This window comes from Cupressus sempervirens, chromosome 2, assembly GCF_028749045.1.
Source record: "Cupressus sempervirens isolate cs-2001-9-10 chromosome 2, ASM2874904v1, whole genome shotgun sequence".
Taxonomy (NCBI): domain Eukaryota; kingdom Viridiplantae; phylum Streptophyta; class Pinopsida; order Cupressales; family Cupressaceae; genus Cupressus; species Cupressus sempervirens.
Window position 1 is genome coordinate 717,745,892 of NC_143119.1, and position 9,516 is coordinate 717,755,407.

Here is a 9,516-nt window from a genome sequence, read left to right on the forward strand (position 1 = left end):
TAACGTCCTTTTGAGATATTTAGGAATTGGTGGTATCTCGTCAAACAAGGGATTAACATTGATGTGTTAAAATGTACCTTAGATGATTTCGATGGTTGATTCTTGATGAGACCTTATAAGTTCCATTATTGTATTTGATAACTCCAAAGGTTGTGTCCTAGTGAGTGCTGGCATGATACCTCAGAATGCAGATGTAGTGGAGGGAAACTTAAATGAACTTTATGCCTCTCAAGTGCATACCTAGACTACCGACTATGCACTTGAAGTGTACAGTTGATAAAAAAAGGTTGCAGTTGGTAAAATAGAGTTGCAGGGTGCCTAAAATGCAAATTTTGAGTGTTTTGAATGATTTAGAGTGTTTCCTAAGGTCTTGGGATGCAATGCAAGGTGTGGAAGTGTAGATTAGGGTTCTTGAACCTAGAATGAAACACCTAATTACCAAGTGCACCCTAAAACTACCAATTGCACCCTGAAGCTACCAACTTTTCCCATGAAGTGTGCAGTTGGTAAAACAAGGTTGCAGTTGGTAAAAGAGGTCAAAACTTGATAATTAAGATGTGGGTATGCAAGATATGAGTGTTTTTGGGATTTTAAAGTGTTTAGAGATGTTAGTCAATGTGAGAAAATGCTAAATGACATAGGGTTTTGATATGCAAAGTGTAAATTTCCTAGGGATGTTATGCAAGTGCAAATGCAAGGTGTCATTTTGAAGGTATGCAAGATGAAGATTATGATATGCAAAATGAAAGTTAGGGTTATGTTTTGGACTTGGTAAAGATGCTAAAGGTAGGTGTACGCAAAGTGGACTATGCAAGGGATAGTTTCCTAGGGTTGATAATGACGTTTAGGCAATGTAAAATGAGGATAGGTGATCAAGAAGACAAGTTGGTTGATGGACAATTTGATAGGGTTTGATAGTGAAAATGATGCTAGGGTTTGCACAATGCAATATGAGGGGGATATACCACTAGGGTAAGTCAAAAATGACATTTAGGAATATGATTATGCTAATGATAGAGGTATACATAAGGTTTTTTGAACTTAGGTGAAATCTTGACAAGTTTTTGACAATGTTTGATGTTTTGACAAGGTTTTGCAAGTTTCCATGGTGTAAATTTGAATGTTAGATTTTATCTTGATTATGTTTTATACACACGCAAGACACATTAAGACAAGAATAACTATTGTTAAAAGTGAACAGTCACACCACAACCTAGGCTTTAGGACTGTATCCACTGAATTCCTACTTGAACCAAAGTTCAACTACGCTTATCTAGAGCGGACAACTTAGGACCTTGGCACCACAGGCTCCCCTTACAGCACACTCACTTCTCAGGGCTACCAAGATCTGCGTCTCAAGGGCATGACTTCCCAAGGGACTGTTGTCTCTACTAAGGACCGCGAGAATGTAGGATGTCTTCATGGGCATGGGTGACCCCTTGAGCCAGTGGATAGAAAGGATTTTGGCCACTAAAACATGGTTTTTAGTAAGGGCATTCCATTCAGCAAGTGAGTGATAAACTTCCTCAGAAGGTCTCCTAGCCCCGAGAACTAGGGTTTGACGCACCATAAGCGTATTGGAGGAGAGCTATCACTCAGAAATACCACTGACATAACTTTCACCGTAATTGAGTTTTATATAGCATCTAGAATCTTGCCCTGGCTTTTGGCTCGTTACTACTCTGAGGTCATCCCCTGGCATACCCAATATCGAGTATCTTGGTCCAAGGCAGGCCTCCTATAAAAGTTACATGGATTTCTCTTACACCCAAGATCCACGAATGGCGAGGGGAGAGGATACGTCCAATGCAACTCTTAGGGATTTAAACACTATAGAAACACCAGACAAAATAAAAAGTTCATTTTAAGCACCAAACGAAGTGTTATTTAATCTAATAAATCCACACACATGGTTTTGACAAACACACAATGGTCTTCGACAACGTCCTACAAAACAAGCATTAGTTGTTTGTTACAATCATGTCTTTATTCCATGATTGCCACATGTTGCAAGGAGACCATTAGTAACACAATAAGAAGATACATTTTTTAACACCATTAATATGTTACTAATTTTTAATTTAACTTCAATGCATCTGTCAAATAACTTCACTAATGAAAGAAATAAATAAATAATTTAAATGTACAATATTTTTACCAAATTGATGCTTTCGATTTTGCAAATGAAATTCATGGCAAAGAGAAACAACGCACGTAGGTCAGGTTGATGGCAAACAGTTATACAAATGGCAAATAACTTTACAAATGGCAACTTTTTTGGATTTTTTTGAGTGTTCGCATGAACACATTTAATTACATATGTTCGGGTGAACATATGCCCAAACTTTTTTGGAGATCGCAAAATTTGATGACGCATGTTCGCGTGAACATACGTTCACGCGGACATGGTAAACATGTTCGTGCGAACGCCATGTTTGCGTGAACATACAAAATCACAAAAAATTTCACCTATTTTTCAGATATATATATATATATTTTTCTCTTTTGACTTCAATAATTGTAGGAGAATGATTTCCTATTGTAAAATAAAAAATGTCAAAATGTGTTGCTCAGAGCAAGCTTTCCAATGACTATAATTTTAATACTTAATTTAATGATTAAGACTTTCAAATATGAGTTTAACTCATTATAGGTTCATTACCGATTAAACATCAACCGACTTTGACACCTCAGGAAAATTAGTAAACTAGGTCAAATTTCTTTTGAAAAATATGGAGGAACTGGCTTATTGAGATACCTTTCTATTCAAAAAAAAAATGATTTATGATAAATTGACTTTAAATTATTTGTGTCAAACGAAACGTATGTCTGAATTACGGTTCATGTCACTTCAAAACTTCATAAACTATACAATATTCAACCAAAACAAATCAAACCAAATGCATCCTCTGGATATTGATGTTACAAATCTAACGTCGAAAGAATTACTTCATTGTCATTTCTAGAAAAAAAGTTATGTGTGTCAAACAGACTGTCCTTTTTTAAATTATTGAATTTTATTATGTACCACTTTTTGGAGGAGATAAAAAAAAATTGACATAAATAATTTTTTTTTTTAGATTAAAAAATATGGTTACAAAGTAGGAACAAAGTACTCAAAATCACTAGTTTATGTCATCTTGAAATTATTTATAGTTTTGGAGATATAGTCACTTGAACGTGACGTTTGTTGCAAAAATATTGATTTTAGTGTCAAAATTGGTCAAAAAGTAGAACCCATTATTGTGCGATCACCCATAATACATTCACATGTTTACATTTTTCACAAGGAAAATTGTATACCTTGCTTTTCTGTCTCCAATTGGAGATCTTCTTCTCATAATCTCTTCTATTGTAGCCTTCTTAGCATGTTGTTTTTCATTGTAACAACCTCAGTGCCTTTGCATCTTATTATAATTTTTAAACACTGATTTTTAAAAAAATATTACAGTGTATCATATTGGAGATGCTCCAAGAGTGCATTCTCAACTCTTAACCTTGCATCTAGTTGTCAATATCTACTTTTAATTTGTTACTAAGATCAGTGTTCAATTTCACTGATATGTACCCACATTGTGTACATTAGCATAGTTGTTGAGCATTGTCAACTGCATTTTTGTTTATTGTTTTTGTGTTTTTTGCGAAGTAAGTTGATTGTCAAACATGAATGGAAGTAATGTAGAAAAAGTAAATTATTTGCTTTCTAGGGATTTTATAATTATAACAGAAGAAAAGTACTTAAGTAAAATATTTAACAAAAGATTTTTATAATTATAACTAAAATCCCCCAATATAATAAGGTACAAGAAAGAGCATACCAACAGAAATCAAAGTGCTTTGAAAGAACTCTACTTTTCTTTTGGTTCATGCCTAAAACTTAGAATTTGTCTCGCCAGACTTTTACTCTATCCCAGAATCTACATCTCTATCAAATCGGACTCAAACCTGACCAGTTTGAGCAATGTGGATATACAGACTCAAAGAACCTCATATCTTACCCTCCCACTCTTGTACAAATACCCGAAAAATAGTACATGATTGATAATTTGAAAAAAAAAAAAAAGAATCCATAATCGAACATGACAAAAATCAACTAGTTTCAATAGTGTTTACAAAACAAAACAAAATAATATGAAATAGCTCCAAATGAAAAAAAAAAAAAAACTATATTAAAAATTGTACTCTTGATCGCACAAGGAAAAAAAGAGGAAAAAACTAACTTAATTAATCCTTTAGGAAAAAAATTGCATTCATCTATAAATGCATTAAAACTTGGAAAAAGACTACCTAAACTCAAATAAATTAGATAAAAGATACACACTTTTTCTCTAAAGCATGAAACTTCCACTAATTTCCCTCTTTCTTTTTTGCCCATTTGTTGAGGGGAAAGTTAAAGTTTTTTTTGTCTCTCTATAATTTGATTAGGGTTTATTGGAAGTTGCTGATTAACTTTAGTGAGAGATCTAGAACACTGAGAATATATGTATTGATTTTCAGAATATTTATTTTTAAAAATCATCCATTTCAGTCAAAACTAATGAATGAGTACAACAAGTAAAATGACCAAAAATAAATAAAAATTTTTTTCTCCCAAACACAATACAAACCTTAGGGGTTGGCAGAATTTATGGGAGATCAAGGTACAACTCTATAGTACACAAAATAGAAGTCACATAAACAAACATTAAATTTCAAAATTCTAAACTAGGTAACTGTGTGAGAGAAGATGATAGTCGATGCCAATGAGGAATACCTTGAAGGAGATCTTTTTTGGAAAATCAAAAGCAAAATCCAACCTTAAGCTTGATTCAAAAAATCCTATGGGGAGCTGAGCTCCCAAGTGGTATATATATATATACATATACATACATACATATATGTATGTATGTATGTATGTACACACACACACACACACACACATATGTATGTATGTATATGTATATATATGTATATGTATATATATATATACATATGTATGTATAGATATATGTATATGTATGTATATGTATATGTATATATATATACATATATATATATATGTACATATATATATATACATATATATATATATGTACATATATATATATGTACATATATATGTATATATATGTATATGTACATATATATGTATATATATGTATATGTACATATATATGTACATATATATGTACATATGTACATATATATGTACATATATATGTACATATGTATATGTACATATATATGTACATATATATGTACATATGTATATGTACATATATATGTACATATATATGTACATATACATATGTACATATATATGTACATATACATATGTACATATATATGTACATATATATGTACATATATATGTACATATACATATGTACATATATATGTACATATACATATATATATATATATATATATATATATATATATATATATATATATATATATATATATATATATACATACATACATATCCATTATTTAGAGTTTATACATGTATTAAATTGTATTATACTTGTCTGAGTTATGAAGGGATGCATAAATGGATAACATGATAATTCTATTAATCTAGATTATAGGCAGAAAAATCTCATTAAAATTTGTATGTTTTTCTCAACTGGCTTGTTCCCTCAATTTTGGAATTATGAATTGAAAAAAAGAAAAGAAAAATCCAAATCAAAGATATTCACATCTATCTTGAACAATAAATCTAAACAACTATCTATGAGACTCTTAACTGCAATAATAATTCTGCAACAACACCATTGTTAGTATAAATTTTCATGAATGCTCTCAAAACTCATACAAAAATTCCTTAGACTAATACCCAAAATTCAAGTAATCTAGAATTGTAGGTGAAATATTTCAACTTCCTCGTAAATTAAAATACTTCAATAAAAGAGGAGGATATGTCACAGAAATGTGTACGGAATTGAAGTTTAGGATTCAATAGCCAAATTAGTAGAAAGAATAAAAAGCATTTGGAAGGGGTGAAATGATGTTCAAAACCCCAAGTTTAGGATTTAACAACCAACTTAATAAAAACAAAAAAAAGTACAAAATAACTCACTGCTAAAGACAATTCATAGCCAAAGATAATCCCCAGTCTCACTGGTAGAAGACACTTTGTTGCCAAAGTGAATTATGAATTAGAACTAAGTTTTTAAATATTGTTTCTCTATCCTTCAGTGCTCTTGTGTCTTTTCTACATTACCTATATTGAAACGTGTCTCACATGCAGACATATATCTAAAGTCTAAATACATCTGTGAAGATTAACATATTTTTTCAGAAGTGAAAAATAATAAGACTACTCGGAAAATTCCCTACAACCAATCATAAAAATGAAATAAAAATGAGAAATCTTAGTTTAATAGAACAATTTCAAAGAACTGTAGAATAAAATAGTTGTGCATAGATTTGAAGATGTAAACTAATTATAAACAATAGGTTGAAAACTATTGTCTCCGTCTATGCTAGGCTGGACTAAAAAAATAACAAGTTACAAGTATTGATATAATAGTCATGTTGTAAGCACCTAAATGGTGCTAAGTTCAAATCTTCTTCAATACAAAAGAAAAAGAAGTATTGATATAATATTATCAAAGAAATTAGATCATGGTGTAGACCTTTACCCTATATAATGCTATAGGGTTGAACTGTGAAAAACCATCATCATTGAAGGTTTGGAGAAAAAGCAAACTTTAGAATTCCTCTACTTAAAACAACTAAGAGAGATGGATTCATGTTGAATCACTACTCATGAAACATGGGTCAATGAGTTTGATTCAAAATCACACAGTTAAATTCTGATAGCAATATCACAATTTGACTTGCTGTGGAAATTATCTCCTACTTATCAATAAATGAGCTCAAGGGGCTTTCTAATGAATGGTTCATAAGGCACAGCACTTGGTGAAGGTTTTGCAAATGGGGTTGCAAGCTTTGGGTTTAACCATGGATGAAACTTCGTAGTGAAGTGTGCTTAGGCTGGAGTAGTACTGGTATGAGTGATTTCCCGGAAAGTCCCAGTGCTTCACCCCTGTTAGCATCACCTAGATCCAATGAGTGCTAAGTGTTCCATTTATTCTCATGAGAAATGGATTTATATTGAATCACTACTCATTAAACATGAGTCAATGAATTTGACTCAAAATTACGCAGTTAAATCCGGATAGCAATATCACAATTTAACTTGCTGTGGTCAACAACTAAGAACCACATTGAGCCCCTCCTCTCTGCCTTCCTCTTCCCGCCATTGCTGCCTGGTGTATGTAGTAGTGCAGAGATGGAATCTGACAGAACCGTGCTATGGTTGATGGGTTTGCTCTCTCTCCAAACAAACGCAATACCCACTTATCTCCACCAGCTCTACGAGCTCTGGAAAGCCTATAGAGACAATTCAGGCGCCTTCTCCCACATACAGATCCCTGAATACGAACACTCCATGGGAACCAACGAGATTTACCGTTCAGTGCGAACGTATCTGAGTAGCCTCGAAGCAACTGCAAATGCGCCGACCGTCTCCATTACTCGACCCACACGAAGCTCCAAACTGGGTTTCACTCTGCCCGCTCAATGCACCGTGGAAGGCGACTTCAGGGGAGCCAAAATTCGGTGGTCGCATGAAATCAAGGTCGACGAGAAACAGGGCGGTCGAGACAGGGCCAATGCCAACATTTGGAATTTGGCCTACAATCTGCAGAGGCTCGGTCAGGACAGAAAATACGTGCTAAAAATCTCCAACAAAGACAAGACCAGAGTTTTATCCGCTTATCTCGACCACATTTCGGATTTGGCCTACAATCTGCAGAGGCTCGGCCAGGAGAGAAAGCTTTTCAGCAACGATCGTCGAGAAGGCCGAGCGAGTTGGAGCTCGGTGGCGTTCAAGCATCCGTCCACGTTCGAATCCCTGGCCCTCGATCCTGCCCTGAAGAACAGGGTGAAGAACGATCTCGACTGTTTTCAGCAAAACAGGGAGTTTTACCAGAGAACAGGACGGGCTTGGAAAAGGGGATATCTTCTCTATGGGCCTCCTGGTACGGGAAAATCTAGCCTCATTGCCGCCATTGCAAAATACATGAACTATGATGTTTATGATCTTGAGCTCACCAAGGTCTACGGCAATTCCGATCTCCGTGAGCTTTTACTTGCTACTTCCAGCAAATCTGTGATTGTCATTGAGGACATCGACTGCGCTGCCAATTTGTCGACCAGGGCAATGTGTCGAAAGCCCGGTAAAGATGGGTCGAAAGTGTCTCGACGGGGTGCTTCTCTGTCCGCTCTGCTGAATTTTGCAGATGGGCTGTGGTAGAGCTGTGGGGAAGAAAGGATCATGATTTTTACGACAAATCACAAGGAGAGACTCGATCCTGCGTTTTTGAGAAGTGGGAGAATGGATATGCATATCCATCTTTCTTATTGTGGGTTCGAGGCTTTCAAGCAGCTGGTTTTTAATTACTTGGATGTGAAGAATCATGAGCTTTTTGGGGCCGTGGAAGAGAGGATGAAATCTGGCGAGTGTTTGACGCCGGCTGATATTTGTGAGATTCTGATTCAGAATAAATCTGATCCTGATTCTGCAATTAGGGCTGTTGTTGATGCTCTTGAAGGAAGTAAGCGTTTGGGCGAAGAAGCGGTTTCCAGTGGAAATGAGAGTTCTGAGGATGAGGAGTAAGAATCGTCGTCTTTGACGGATGATAAGAGTTTCGAGTAAGAGGAGTTCAGATTATGTGGATTTTGCTTACTATATAGTAACAGAGGAATGTTAATGGCGGTAAGTTCTCTGCATAAACAAAAGTATTTCATGTTACATTTTAGAATCCGTCATGAACGATCCCACTACTGTTTTGTAAAAATCTGTTTATGAGGAAGTAGACGATCTGCGCATCCCCAGCCAGATTCTGTGTATATTTCATTTTCTGTGTTTTATTTGCTAGGACTTCGTTTTTTTATGTGAAAAGAAATATGAGATTCTATTTGATTTATCGAACGTCGAACTTAACTGAAGAGCCGAGCTTAGTAAAATTATCCTAGATACATAGGCAATCAAGTGTTAAGTTGATAATAAGTGTCTATTGGGTTGAATGTAATTAGATGTGTTGTATATTACAGTCTTAAGAATTAATCATGCGGTTTGTATCAATTGAATCTATAATAAGATGTAAGATTTTTTAATGTGATTATATTGTTGAATGTGATTAGATGGGTGATAGATTAATCAATTGAATTATGAAAAAATGTAAGGTTTATTAGTTTGAGACTAAAGTTTTTGAGTGCTTTTTAAACATTCGTTTTGTCTTTGGGAATTGTGTAAAATGAAAAAATTATGCACAAAATTATAGTGTTAAAGAAATTTTCTAACTAAATGCATGTCATAAATATAAATTTCTATTTTTCTATTGGTTCTTGTCATTTTTCTCTGCAGTCTTTTCTTTTTTCCTTATAAATATGAAGGAAAATAAAAAGGATGTTGCAAGTGGCATTTTAAAGATAGGGCATGTGGTGATGAATGTTCTTCTCTTT

The 9,516-nt window shown here is 34.1% G+C and overlaps 1 pseudogene; it reads left to right on the forward strand.

The window, feature by feature from the left end:
- Nucleotides 1-6,765: 6,765 nt before the first annotated feature.
- Nucleotides 6,766-8,901, forward strand: LOC149575387 (AAA-ATPase At4g25835 pseudogene; annotated as a pseudogene).
- Nucleotides 8,902-9,516: the final 615 nt, after the last annotated feature.